At 37.9% G+C, this 15,500-nt stretch overlaps 1 protein-coding gene across 2 annotated transcripts in view; it reads left to right on the forward strand.

The window, feature by feature from the left end:
• Window positions 1-9,710: 9,710 nt before the first annotated feature.
• Window positions 9,711-15,500, forward strand: part of ARHGAP29 (Rho GTPase activating protein 29) — a 64,210-nt gene continuing 58,420 nt past the window's right edge. For both annotated transcript variants that reach the window (XM_036122701.2, XM_036122702.2), the window contains exon 1: window positions 9,711-9,875. The gene's annotated coding sequence lies outside the window, so the exon portion shown is untranslated. The remainder of the gene's footprint in view (window positions 9,876-15,500) is intronic.

The raw sequence follows: 15,500 nt of genomic DNA on the forward strand, positions 1-15,500 counted from the left end.
CACTCTTTACAGACAAGGGTGAGGTGTTTTTTGTTTATTTGTTTTTGGTTTTTGTTTTTACCACTACCCCTCTGTACATTGGGGTTTGGGGATTTTTTTGATGTCCTCAGTCTTCTAATATTGGATATTTGGGGAGTATTAAGTGTTTGGTGAAAGTTCCAGGACACTGGTGGAGCCAAAATTGCCATCAAGCTTTTTGTTCCTCATTTCTCTTTTCCTTTCCTCTTTTAGTGGGAATTAGCTTTGCATCTTCATTCCGTTTGGGAAAGGGGTTTTCTCTTCAGAAAAAAGAATTCATGAGTAAAGAAGTCAGAACAAATTATGAGAATCTTGGAGATTTAGATTCCTTTCTTCAGAGATTTCTTTAGGCAGTTTGCCAGAAATGCATAATTAGAAATGCTTCCTGATTGTAGGAACAGAGCAAGTGAGGAGCCCTGACACTTAAAATTCATTAGCTTTATGGTACAAATAGCTCTGGTCTCCTGATTCTGAGAAGGGTTTGAGAGTGAACTTGAAGGAAAGTAAGGTAGGCCTGGGTAGAAAATGTTTCAGTCCCCAAATTGGTAAGAAATAGAACTTTGGCTGAGATGAAGAAAGCACTGTTCAGCAAATCGGTGGTGGCTGGTCGTTCCTACTCTGCCCATCTGCCTAAAATAGAACATCCACCTAAATTATCGGTGCCTTCACTTCCCAGCTGTAGAAGCCCTTGACCTAGGAATGTGGGCTTCTACAACCACTGCTGTTGGTCCCAGGAGTCAGCACTATGTTGAACAAAGCTCACACCCAGAAGGCCCCCTGGAAGGATTTGCATTCCTGTGCCATTGGTGATTCATTCAGCAGTCACCCTGATACTTTAGTTTCATCCCACTGTATGTTAGACAGGGTCCTGTGGAAACTTTCATAGGTAGTTACAAATTGATAGGGCCCAAGGCATAATATATTGGGTTACCCAGGAAAGCATATTGAATGTCCTATAGGAAAGTAGAGGGATGATTTATTTTCAGTGGAGGGAATGAAATGAAAAGACTTCTTGGAAGAAATGATGTTTTGTGTGAGATTAAAATTAAGAGAATAATTTCAGTAAGCACAGAAGGCAGAAAGGCCCTTCTGGACAGAATTGCTGGTTATCTGTAATGCATACCAGGATGTTACTGATCAGCTTCCGTGATTCTGCTTTGAAGGCTATTTTGTTTGTTTTTCGTTTCCTACCTCAGCTCCAGATGATGATGAGCCACAGTACATAAGAACACATGGATGTGTAAAGAAACAAGGAGGTTTAAAAGGAAAGTCAGGAACACGTTTTGGTATATGAGGATTTTTGTGGAGTGTTTACCCTTCCTTCTTTATCTTTATTATTACTCTGATAAGCAAAATAGCCTTTTGCTTATACTGCCTCCTTAGATAAGAATTTTTCTTTTTCTTAGAAAATGTTTCAATATTTGTCATTGGGAAAGTTTTCAAATACCATAGTCTTCCTTCCCAAGAAAGAAGATGGAAAATAGTTTGAAAAGTATTAAGGAAAGGAGTCAGTTGAGTTTGAAGGACTATTCAAATGTAACATTCTGTAATTTTATAATTTATTTATCTAATATTTATTGAGCACTAGCATGCTATCAGATTTTTATACACTTTGAGTGAGTTTTGACAAACGTGTACACCCATGTAATCACCTCTGTAAATCAAGATCTTAGAACATTGCCATCACTCCAAAAAGTTCCCTCGTGCTCATTTGGAACTCCCCCACCATCATACCACAACCCCTGTCCCCAGGCAACGATTCATGCTTTTTGTTACTAAAGATTAGGTTCATCATCTTCTAGAATTAATGTAAATGAAATTATACAGTATGTATTCATTTGTGCCTGGCTTCTTTCATTTAACATAATGCTTTTGAGATTCACCCATGGTTTTTGCTATCTCGTGGATATCTATTGTTAAATAGTATTCCATTTTAAGGCTATGTCACAATTTGTTTATGCATTCATCTGTTGATGGACCTTTGGTTTTTCTCCAGTTTTTGACTATCATGAAAAAAAGTTGCTGTGTACATTTATGTACAAGTTTTTGGATGAACATATGTTTTCATTTCTGCTGGGTTGTATGGTAAATGTATGTTTAATTGTATAAGAAGCTGCCAGCCTGTTTTCCAAAGGGGTACTTCATGTAGCAGCAATGTGTGAGAGTTTTAGTTGCTCTACATCCTACCCAAAATTTGATATTTAATTCAAGCTAAAATTAGGAATTCTCATAAATATTTAGTGGTATCTCATTGTGGTTTAAATTTGCATTTCCCTGATACTAATGATGTTGAACACTATTACATGTGCTTATTGCCCATTTGTGTATCTTCTTTTGCAAAGTTTCTGTTCAAATATTTTACTCATTAATTTATTGGGTTGTTTGTTTCTTATTGAGCTGTAACAGTTCTTGATATAATTTGGATACAATTCCTTTGTCAGATATTTTCTCCCAATTTGTGGCTTGTCTTTCATTTCTTAAGTTGTTTTTCAAAGAGCAGAGATTCTAAATATTGATGATGTCCAGTTTACCAATGTTTTCTTTTGTGGTTCTTGCTTCTTGTGTCTGTTTGAGAAACTGTTCCCTAGATTTTCTCCCATGTTTTCTTGAAAGTGAGGGATTCTCGAACTTTTTCTTAAAGGACTAGATTATAAATATTTTAGGCTTCTAGACTATAGCACCTCAACTATTCAACTCTGCTGTTGTAGTTCAAAAGCAATTATTGACAATACATAAACATTTAGGAATGGCTGTGTTTCCCCCCAAACTTTTATTTATAAAAAAAGGCAGCTGCCCCCTCTGAATCCTGAATTTAAAAGGCTGATAGATTTAGATTGTATGTTTAGGTCTATGATACATGTTGAGTTTAATTTAAGGTATGCTGTGAAGTAAGAGTCCAGGATCATTTGTTTTTCATATGGATATCAACTTATTTCCCCATCATTTACTGAAGAGACTATCTTTTCCCCCATTGAATTACTTTGACACCTCTTGAAAATCAGTTGACTGTATATATGTGGTTCTGTTTCTGGACTCTATTCTATTATGTTGATGCGTGTCTCTAAATCAATGTCATGCTATTTTGATTACTGTAGCTCTGTAGTTAAGTTTTGAAATCAGGCATGTAAGTCCTCAAACTGTTCTTTTTCAAAATTGTTTTGACTGTTCCAGTTCTTTCCCATAATCATATATATTTTACACTCAGCCTGTCAATTTCTACAAAAAAGCCAGGAGGAATGTTGTTTAGGATTACTTCAAACTGTTGATCAATTTGAGAGAAATAAAAGTTCTAACAGTATTGAGTCTTCCAGTCCATGAACATGGTATACTTGTTGATTTATTCACTTCTTTAATTTCTTGCATTAGTGTTTTGTAGTTTTAAATTTAAGATCTTGTATGTGTTTTATTAAATTTATTCCTAAAAAATCTTGTTTTTTGATGTTATTGTAAATGGTATTAGTTTCTAAAATTTTATTGTCCAATTGTTTGTTGCTAGTATATAGAAATAAAATTGAAGTATACTGACTTTATATTCTGTGACCTTATAATATTCATTTATTAGTTGTAGTAGCTTATTTATAGGTTCCTTAGGATTTTCTAGGTATACAAACATGTCCACTTGGAATAAAGTGTTTTACTTTTTCCTTTTCAATCTAAATGTGTTTTATTTTTTGTCTTGTTCTATTGTACTGGCAGAGACCTTCAGTAACAATATGAATCCTTATCTTAAGAGGAAAACATGGCCCTTCATCATGATGCTAGCTGTAGATTTTTTGTAGATGCCTTTTATCAGGTTGAAATTATTTTCTGTGCTGACTGCTTTAATCATGAATTGATGTGGAATTTTGTCAGATGGTTTTTCTCTATTGAATATTAAAGTAAGCTTGCATTCCTGGGACAAACCCTTCTTGGTCATAATGTATTATCCTTTTTTATATATTATTGGATTTGACTTACTAAGACTGCGTTAAGAAATTTTGCCTAAAGTTTTCTTTTAATGTCTTTGTCTGATTTTGTTATCAGGGTGATGTTGATTTCATAGAATGAGTTGGGAAGTGTTCCTGCCTCCTCTATTTTCTGAGAGTTTTTGTAGGATTATTTTATCTGGTTCAATAGCATTCATCATTAAGCCCATCTGGGTCTGCAGTTTTCTTTGTAGACATTTTAAATTATAAATTCAATTTCTTTAATACATGTAAGGCTATTTAGGTTTTCTATTTCTTGTGTTAGGTTTGGTCATTTGTATCTTTCTAGGAATTTTCCCCATTTCATCTGAGTTGTTGAACTGGCAAAGTTTTGGTAACATTTCTGTTACCCTTTTAATATCTGTAGGGTCTGTACTGATATTTCTTGTTTCATTCATGATTTTAGTAATTTGCATTTTCTCCCTTTTTAATCAGTCTGGCTAAATATTTATCTATTTAATTGCTCTTTCCAAAAAACCGGCTATTAGTTACATTCATTTTTCTCTGTTGTCTGTTTTCTGTATCTGTTTCTACTCTTACCATTATTTCCTTTCTCTTACTTACCCTGTTTAATTTGCTTTTCATTTTCTAGCTTCTTAAAGTGGAAGCTTAGATCATTGATTTTAGAACTTTATTTTTAAAAACATCTAAAACTGCATATTTACCTAACCACTGCTTTTACTGTGTAACTTACACATTTTGAAATTCTGTGTTTTCATTTTCATTCAGTTCAAAATATTATTATTTAGAAGTATATTTTATAATCTCCAAATATTTGAGGATTTTCCAGTTATTTTTCTGTTATTAATTCCAAATTTAATTTTGGTTGGGTCAGAGAACATACCCTATATGATTTCAAATCCCTTAAATTTATTTTTGTATGGTCCCATATATGGTCTGACTTAGTGAATATTTTATATGCATTTGAATAGAATGTGTACCCTGCTGTTGTTGGGTGGAGTTATCTATAAATGTCTATCAGGTCAAGTTGGTTGATAGTACTGTTCAACTTTTCTATATCCTTACAGATTTTCTGTTATTTGTTCTATCAGTTAATGAAAGAGGATTGTTGAAATCTTAACTATCATTGGGATTGTCTATTTTTCCTCACATTTCTGTCAGTTTTTGCCTCATATATTCTGGAGCTCTTTTTAGGTGCAAACATTTGTAGGATTATGTCTTTATGACTAATTGATTCATTTATCATTATGATATCCTGTCCTGGTAAAACTCCTTGTCTAATATACTAGAGTTACTTCTGCTTTCTTTTGATTTGCATGATGCATCTTTTTTTGTTGTTTTGCTTTCAATCTATCTCGGTCTTTATATTTCAAGTCTGTTTCTTATAGGCAGTATGTGGTTGAGTTTTATTTTTCTATTCAGTCTGATAATCTCTGCCTTTTTATAGGGGTGTTTAGAGTATTTATATTTAATGTAATTATTGCTATCATTGGGCTTAGGTCTATCATCTTGCTGTTTGTTTTTAATTTGTCTCATCTGTTTGGTTTTTTCCTCTGTCTTTTTATTCTTGTCCTGCCTTCTTTTGGATTAATTCCTTAAAATTCCATTTATGTCCTCCATTGGCTTCCTAAAAGTATCTATAAAGATTTTAATATACATTTTTAGCTTTCTCATTATTATTTCTTATTATTACACACCTTCAAATAATATTATGCTACTTCACATATAATGTAAGAACCTTATTGTATAGTTTCATTTCCCTCCTTACTTGGTGCTATTGTCATACATTTTACTTCTGTATATGTTGTGAATGCCACAGCACATCATTATTACTTTTGTTTTAAATATGAATTTTTTAAATTTACAGAATGAGGCTTGTTTTAAACCTTTTTTTTTTGGGTGAATCTAGAATACTGTATTTGTTAGGTCTGAATTAGATTATACTATTAACACATGCCATTTTGGGACCTCTTCTTCAGTGTTCATTAGGTCTCTCAACTCTGGCTGATGAAAATTTAGAGGTCTTCCAGACCTGTGGGAGCCCTGGAAATTGTTCAGTTACAGCTTCCTGGAAATTCTTTGCCTATCCTTGGTGGGATTTCACCCACACATGTGCGGCTTTGTATTCAGCAAGAGAATTAAGGGATTGCCTGGGCAAATTTCTGGAGCTCATCCTTTGCCTACCTCCTTCCTCTTTGGCACTCTGTCCTACAGATTCCAGCTGCGCCGATCTGCTCTGCTTGTCTTTCTACTTCCTGTGCCATGGTCTAGAATGTGCCTCCAGGCAGAAAGTTGGGGCAGTTGAAGGCCTACATCATTTGTTTGTGATCCCATATCTCAAGGATCATAGTTCTATGCTGTCTATAGTCTAGTTCTGAAAAGAATAGTGGAAGGGCAAGTCTGGTCTCATTTATTCCTGCACTTGATGTATCTAAAAATTTAAGCCTTTTTTAATCTACAGATTTTTTTCCTTCTTTTTCCTTGCAATTTATTTAAGAAATTATGTTATTTGCTCTATAAAATGACCCACAGTCTAGATTTTGCTGGGTACATCCTATGATATAATTTAGCATTATTTTTCTATATTGCTTATAAAGTAGTATTTAGGCCTAGAGCAGAGTTTCTCAACCTTGACATTATTTCTCAAACTTGACACTATTTAGGCCTGATAACTGTTAGGAGTGGGGGTATAAAGGTTTAGGGGGGGTGCTCTCCTGTCCACGTAGGATGTTTTAGCAGCATCCCTGTCCTCTACCCACTAGATGTCAGTACAACCCCCTCCCCAGTTGTGACAACCAAAAATGTCTCCAGACATTGTAACAAATGTTTTTAGACCCATGTTCTGTTATGAAAAGTAGGCTACCTAAACTACAGAAACAACTTCAGGAATATGAAAACATCTACCTAGCCAAAATAACAATACTGGCTAGTTAACACTGCCGAGAACACAGGAAAAAGATTTTAACAATAAGCAATTGGAGGCTTTATAGAGTAGCTGATTCAAGAGCATCATTATAGAGGATGTGAGTTTCTGTTTCAGAAGGAAAAAAATAACAGAGACAATGTAAATTGGTAAAAACACAGGTAGTTTATTTTCAATTATATGTTGCTTTCATAAATTTTTTTTCTGCAACTCATTGAACATTTTAAGATGTTGGACTTCTACCATAGGTAGATGGGTTTACTTTTTTTTTTTTTTTTTTGGTAGCATTTTACAATTTAATTATAAACCAAGAATTTTGAACTTCCAGAAAGATATTATTTGTGTGATATAGAATTACTTAAAACAAAATGCAAATTGGGAGAATTAATAAAATAACCCTTTTAATTTTAAGATGAACTACCATTTTTGCAAATGTTTCCAAGGGTGGAAAAGATGACAGGTAATTAATGTATTTTTAAAAAGATGTAAAAGGATTGGGATTGAGAGACTTCTCAAAATTTCCCTCAGATAACCTTACTTATAAGTTAACTGTCTAACATTCATTGAATACCCACTCTCTGTCAGGTTCTATGCACAATAGTTGTGTTTTGAGATGGTGTTGAGGTAGATCTGGTGGGAAGGGTCTTGAGATTAACCCAGAGCAGATCTGAGGGGCAGACTTTCCTCCCGTGAGCTCCCTGAGGGTTGCCCTGCCCCTACCCTTATTGGCCTTCAGAATTCTTTCCTCTTTCCCCATTAATGTCCTTCAGTTTAGTCATCAGTGGTTTCCATGGTGAGTGTCCATAGTGTATCATTCTCCTCCAGTGGAGTTTGAAGATCTTAGGTGTCTTCATCATTTCTAGTGCTTTTGAACTTAGTATGGTTATGTTTAAGGTTTAATGGATATGTTTTAAAAAATTAAGTCTGCAAAAATAATAGTAGAGCCCAGTAATCAGGGAGCCTGGGGTTCTTATATTTATCTTTTTCATGTAACAACATAGGGGCCTGATTGGCTTCACTTCCTTAGAACTGTGAGAGGTGTCCCTCTTCCCTTTTTCTGTCAGTGGGTAGTCTCTAAATCTCTTTCTCTCTATCACTTCTTTTTATCTCTCTTCTCTTATTAATTCTCTCATCTTATTTTCTTTGCCCGTACTTGTCTCTGCATCTTTGTCTTCTTTTCCTCTCTGCCTTTTTCTCCTCTCCACAGTTGCTTCTCACCTTCTCACATCTTTGTCTCTCTTTCTCCACTTTTTCTCTCCCTCCCTCCTGTGTGCTCCTCACTGTTTCTGTCACACCACCACCTCCTCCCCACATACCCTTTCTTCCCAACAGGACCTTATTCAAGACATTGTCAGTGACATTGTGAGCTCCACTTCAACAAGGAGCACAGTCCTCCTTATTAAAGGTAATGGTGGATAAGATAGCACAAAGTAATTAATATTTAAAATAGATGTAAGGAGATGTTTGAGGTTGCATGAGTACCTCAGATTTTTTCCCCTAAGTCTTATGATTTAGTCAGGGTTGCACTGCTCCAGTCCCCTTTTGGCCTAGGGACTCCTGACCTCTCCTCTTACTAGTTTGTTTCCATGCAAGGCACCATCAGTTTCTGCGATGAGAGTCCATGGTGCATTTTTTTTAAGTATGCTTAGAAGGACAGTTTGGTTTTGATATTTCCTGATTATCGGTGACATGTCCTTAGTACCGTGGTGTTTGGGGTTTGAAGGGATAAATTTGTATAGGTTGAGTCTGAAAAATCCAGTGTGCAGCTAAAGTAACCAAAGAGCTGAGCATTTTCATATTTATCTTTTCCAAGTAGCATCCGAGGGACCACATTTGCTTTATTTCACTAACATTGTTTTTCCTGTAAGGGTTCAAAGATGTTCCTCTTCTCTTTGTCAATGAGTATTTTCTCCTATTCTCACTACTTCACTTGTTGGCTCTATCAGGCTCATTATTTTTTTCTGTAAGTAGGTTGTCTCTCCCTTCTCTCTTTTATTTCTCATTCTTATTTCTCATTCCTATTTTCTCTGTCATCACCTTTTCCGACCTTCTTTGGTTTTGCCTCCTCCTATGTCTGCACCCCCATTTTCTTTCTAATTTTCCTCTTCACACTCTCCTGTGTTTCTCTGCTTTCTCCCATGGTGAAAATTTTTCTGTCTCCACCATTACCCACAGTCACCTGCCCCATGTGACCTCTGTTTCTCCATCAGTTTTTTCTAAGTGTTCCAACACTGACACAAAGGACATTGCTTGTTCCAGTGTGTAGTATGATATGGAAGCTGACGTGCTTTGGGCCGCTGATTCTTTCCTTAATTATTCCATCCTTCTCAGACATTTTCTCATTGAGTTTTGAGAGAGCAGTTTAAGGAAGTAAAATAGGTCTAAGTGGAAAATATTACCCTCTACAGAGGGGAGTTGAGCCAGGCCTGTGTTACACTTTACCGGTGTGAGGTCCTGTTTTTGTTTTTGTTTTCTTAAAGGCGTTGATGAGGAACAGGCGATCAAAAGAAGTTCCTTGTAAGAAATGTAGATGCTCATCTGAGAAACTCCTGTTAGCCAGATCTAGTCGTCAGGTGACTTGTGCCTAAGGTTCGCTCCGCCTGTCGCGCCGCAAGCCGCACACGGTGGCTAACACCTCCTGCAATGTTGAGGACAGCCTGCCCGCTGGGGCACCGAGGACAACCCGCGCTCCGCGTGCTGGAGCCGGCAGCCGCCCCCACCTGCGGCAGGGCGCCGGAGCCCCGCCCCCCTCGGGCGCGCGGGCCAATGGGCTGGGCCTCAGGAGGCGGGCCGCGGCCGGGCGGGCGGTGCGAGGCCCGGGGGGCGGAGCGAGCGGGGCGGCGTGGTGGTGGCCGTAGCTGCTGGGGCGGCGGCGGCGGCGGCGGCTTGGCCCGGCGTCCGCGGGCCGTGGGGGATGGGGGCGGCGAGCTCCAGCCCTCGGCGGAGGCGGCGGCGGCCGTGAGTGTTGGGCGGGCGTCCGCGTCCGAGACGCGGGATGGAGCGCCGCGGTGAGTGTGGGGCGGCGGCGGTCGTTTCGGCCGCGGCGGCTGGGGCTCGGGGCTGGGGTCGTCGGCGGTGCGGCTGTCCAGTTGCGGTCCAGGGTGTGGGTGGCCCATGCGGCGGCCCCGAGCGGAGGCGGCTGCGGGCTGCGCTGAGGGTCGGGCTCGTGTCCTCTGTGCTGCTGGTCCTCTGGGAGGGGTCCGACGGGGCGAACGGCGCGCCGGGCAGCCGCGAATGGTGGCCCACAGCAGATGACGATTGAAATTAAAGCAAACTGGTAACACGTCCCACCGTCCACGTACTGTTCTAAGACTGCTCCACATTTTAACTTATTTAATCCTCGCGACAGGTCCATGATTATTTAACTTATTTTTTACACGGGGAAAATGAGGTTAACCTGGCGGAGCACACAGTCTAGTAATTGTCAGAGTGCGGGTTTCAACCCAGGCAGTTTTGCTCCAGAATGTGTGCTCTTGACCGCTACCGAGCCTGGTCTTAGCTCTGACCCGCCCCACTCCCACCTGTCCTGAGAGCAGTCCTCAATTCAACTGGGTTCCATTCCCGAGACGTTTTAGAATTTCGGTGGTGAATTGTTCTCGTCTCTGTCTTTTGGGCTGAGGAGGGGCTCTTTCGTTCCGAGGCCTCAGTGTCAATGGTTTTTCCCAATTCCGTTGTGGATGTGTTTGGGGCTTGACTGTTGTTTTATTTTTTCTTAACGGGTGAGCTCAGGAGCCGTAATGACTGAGCCTCGTGTCTCCATGATAATATTTTTCTACTCTCATTCTCAAGAAGGAATTGGCCTCACACCCTTTGGGCGGGCAGGACTGTTAGCTGCTAAAGGCGGGAGCTGAGCGCCCCTTCCCCTTTCTCCAGCTGTCTCCGTGACAGTATCGCTCCTCTGTCGCTATCCATCCATGTCCGCTGCCCTTTTTGGTTGCTCCGTTTCCCCACTCGGTATTTAAATACGGGGATGGGGAGCGTGCTCTTTGGCATTGGGTAGTTTTGGCTGGTCAAGAGAGAGCCCTGCCTGCCAGGAATGCTAGACATTCTGGAGGCGGGGAGGTTGGGCAGCTTCCTCTTTTTTAAACGTGCTAGGTTCTAACTGCCCAGGAATGAAGTGTATGTGCACTGCATGCCTTTCTTTAGAAATTACAGTTATTTGCATATTATTGATAAAACCTTTTGACTTGCCCGTTTGCTGTTTTTGTGGGGAGATTTACGAAAGTATAATCAAAGACCTCCAAGATGAATTTTTTCTGATTTTTTTAAAAGCATCTTTAAATAGATTCGTACCAAATCAGAAATTGTGCTGAAATAGCAGATTTCTGAAATATCTGGCAATTTTTCCTAAGGTGGGAATAGTAAGATGGGAACTATTAAGTAGATATCTGGGGCAGTTTTACACTTCATTTAGCCTAGTGCCTAAAATGAAAGTACTTATATAATGATGTGTTTTTGGGAGGATGGAGCATGGGACATTTGATTAACACAGGCTACTCAAGTCTTGGGAAAGTCACATTACAGAGTACTGGGAAGTTAGTGTTCACATTTCTAATGCACATATTACTTAGAATTTACAACATATAGAGAAAGTAGGTTTGTGTAGTAATATTCTGTTTGCTACAAAGTTCTTGGCTAAGTGGATAAAACACGTTTTTAATGTTGATGGTTTGGAGTTGGAAGAGATGCATGAGATTTAGGAGAGTTTCGCAAATATTTTGCTCAACAATCTGTTTGCACGGTTCAAACTTCACTTGAAAGCCATTTAGTAGGTTTCCACAAAGTCAGTTAAGTTTCTGGAATTGTTTCCAGTGCTATATTTCTTGCTCACAATCTACAGATATGTTGTGGTGAAGCCACATCTTGTTCATTACTTAAGTATATTAAAAAAAAAAAAAAAAACAATCTTCCACAATAAAGCACTGCTAGTAATAATAGCTAACAGTTATTGAGTCTTCATGATGAACCAGGCACAGTGTTAAGTGCTTTCCATATTATTACCTCATTTAATTAAATTGCCAGTGGCAGTATGTTAGTAACTACATTTTATGTTACCACCAACTAGAGGATATTCATTTTGGTACATGGGAAGGTAGTGTGGATGATCTTGCAAAGTGTATATCCTCCAAATTTTCCGCTATCATAGTTCAATTTTATGAAAACTTGGATTAACTTTATTTAAAATTTTTTTCCCCTGTCATATTTCCTTTTTTCAGTTTCCAATATGAAAAATAGTAAATTATATATAACAAAATTATTACATTACTTATAATGCTTACTAGGGGTAGAGAATAACCCTTTTTAGTTCCTCCCTCCTCCCTCCCTGTTTTGTTTGCTTATAGATTTTCTTAGTCTTGAGTAAAAATGTTTAGGCATTTTTGAAATACTTCTTACAACTTTGGGTTACTAATTTGACATCGCGAAGATGGTGAAATAGGTGAATTGCTTAGATAGGTGAATTGTTTTATTTGAAACTTATGATACAGGGCTTTAATAACCATCTTTTTGCCAGTGACAATGATCAAATTTACTAAACTAAAAGCTGTCAAAATTAATCAGAGTGACTTTAATAAGTAAGTTGCAAAAGTGTTAAGTTAGGAATAGTCTTCTCAATGAGTGATTTGTAAAAGAGCTGCCCAAACAAGGTGCTTGAGTGTTTTGTTTTTATTGTTGGTGGGGAGACTTAGGTATAATAATTGTAGTAAAAAAAATTGTCCTGGGCTCATTTTATTTTTTTTTAAAGATTTATTTATTTATTTGAGAGAGCGAGAATGAGAGAGAGAGAGAGTACATGAGAGGGGGGAGGGTTAGAGGGAGAAGCAGGCTCCTCGCCGAGCAGGGAGCCCGATGCGGGACTCGATCCAGGGACTCCAGGATCATGACCTGAGCCGAAGGCAGTTGCTTAACCAACTGAGCCACCCAGGCGCCCCTTCCTGGGCTCATTTTAGAAATTATCTACACATTTAAGGATTAATGTTAGATAGGTTTGGAACTAGCTTAAATGTAGAAATTACATTCTCAGAAATAATTTGAGATTAACAAGAATATTGAATAAAGCAGCACTAAAAGCTATTAGAGAAGTAGAGAAATCTCATTTAATAGTCAGAAGTAGAGAAACAAGAATATGTAATCTTATCTTTATCAGCTTTATATACTTGTTTTTTTTCTTTTTTGAAAGATAGTGTTTTATAGACAGATTTTTTGAAAAACCGTATATATTTTCCATTTAAAACAGACAATCCAAAGTTAACCTTTTTGTTTCTGTAAAAATTAATTGCAACTTTACAACTTTATAAGTCCAGTGTTCATTCTGCAAATTCATTTATTCTGCAAATAGTTTTTTGAGTAGTTCTTCACTACTATGCCAAGCACTGTGCTGTGAGCAGGGAACACGTGGTTAGCAAAATGACGTGGTCTTGATTTCCTTGGGATTATAATCTAGATAGGAAAACATGAATCATCTATTTGAACTTTGATAAGTGCAGTGATGAAAAGTATAAGATGCTATAATGCATCTAACAGGAGATTCTGCTCTAGTTTGGTGGTGGTTGTTACAGGGGCGGGGTGGTCCAGGAGGACTTCTTTGAGGAAGTGATCTTTGAGTTGAGGTCAGAATGAGTAAACAAAGGGGAAGGAGTAGTCCAGGCAAGTGGAACTGTATATAGACAGGACCCTGAGTCAAATAGTCAGTGTTTTTCTCGTTGTAGGGCCATGACCCATTATGAGTCTGAAACCGATTTGATGGGCAGCAATCAGCATTTTAAAAAATGAAATGGGATAGTATAGAAAACATCTGGGTACATCACCTGGTTCCTTAGCCAGAACCAGAATTTGTTTTATGTTTTATGCATTCCAACACACATACCACATACAAACATACTTAATGTGTGTACTGGCTCATGATGTGAAATTATTTCCTACTGTGTGGGTCATGGTAAGCAAGTACTGTTGGAAAATTTGAAGGGAGTGTGTGTGGCAGGAGTGTTGAGAGTGTCGAGTAGGAATTATGACTCCAGATGACAGTGCAGAGGTAGGTAGGAGCCAGATCTCATGTTGTGCCTTACAGTTCTCAATAGATTCTCACTTGTCCTTTGGAAGAGTTTTAAGCAGAGAAATGACATGTTGGGATTCATGTTTTGAAAAGTGTACTCACTACATTTGGAACAGGATAAGAATGGATGTGGAGAGATCATTAGGAAATTAGTAACAATAGCTCAAACAAGAAATGGTGGTACTTCACCTAGTATGATACTACAGATAGAAGTAGATAGATTAAAGATACTGTAGATTAGGAAGGAAAAAGTCTATAGAGTTCGGTGAAGTATAGGAAAGAGTCAATAATACAATAGTGTATCTTTCACATGACCTGGAAGTGAATATTACATAAAACTTCCTACTGTAAATTGCACAGAAGTTCTTAGTAATTCTACCATTTTGAAAGTATCAAAATATTGAAGACAAAATATTTGAAAAATGTTTTAATGATTATGCTTGAGCTAACTTAATTCCTCCAGTAATTTCCTTTTTGATTCAAGAAATGCAAACAAAATTAGGGCTTTCAATTCTGGAAAGGTAAAATGTGAGGATGAAGCAGAAACAAACTAAGATTTTCTGAGTGTCAACTGTGTGCCAGGATTAAGTGTTTTACATATGAGGTCTTCTAATTTTATGTCCCCTTTTAATTTTCACACAGCCTGTAAGCAAAATTATACAGGTCACACATTTAGAAAGTATTGCGCCAGAAGTCAAGTCTAAGTCTTTCTCATTTCAAAAGATTGTGTTTTTACTATACCATCTTGAAATTACCAAAAATATTGCTCTGATATTCATACACTTATTTGTTCAACCAATTGGGATGTATCAGATTAGTGGACAGCCTTAGAACTTGTTTTCAACAGAAAATTATTCTTGCTGAAACTTGATAACCTAGAGTGTGTATGTGTGTGTGTGTGTGTGTGTGTATGTATGTATGCATTATTATTGAGAACTAACTGTAATCCAGCTTCTTTTATGTGTCAGACACTTCTATAGCATTGTCTCTTTGAATGCTTACAATAATCTCATGAGGTAGGTATTATCAGAATGTTACTCCTGTTTTATAAATGAGTATACCAAAATGAAGAGATGATTAACAGCTTGTCAGGACAGACAGTAAGTGATGGAGGGGATTTTGAAAACAGGTCTTTTCTGTTGTTAGAGCTCATATTGCATCTTTATTTTTGAAGCTGATGTCATGGAGTTAGAGTATGTTCTTCCGCCAAGTGACTTTTCAGAACAACTTTTACAATTAAAAAAATTCTGTACCCTAGGAGTTAAGAGGAAATTATTAAGAGAATGGATTTTGGCAACAAGGCAGATCTGGGTTTTAAGTACCAGTTCATCATTTTTTAGCTGAGAGCTTGGACAAATGATTTAACCTCCAAAGCTCAGGCTGCTTATTTGTGAAATGAAGAAAATAGTAGTTTGCATATCATAGAGTTGTCAAGATGACTGGCACTTAATAAATAAATTAGTAGTACAGTGTTTGTTGTTGTCATAAATGGAATATGGAGGTGGGCTATGGGCTGTTTATGGAAACCTAATGTTTCCCCTGGTTGATGTGGTATTTGTGTTTCTTTTGTTTTTTCTCCCTT

Source organism: Halichoerus grypus, chromosome 5 (assembly GCF_964656455.1).
Source record: "Halichoerus grypus chromosome 5, mHalGry1.hap1.1, whole genome shotgun sequence".
Taxonomy (NCBI): Eukaryota; Metazoa; Chordata; class Mammalia; order Carnivora; family Phocidae; genus Halichoerus; species Halichoerus grypus.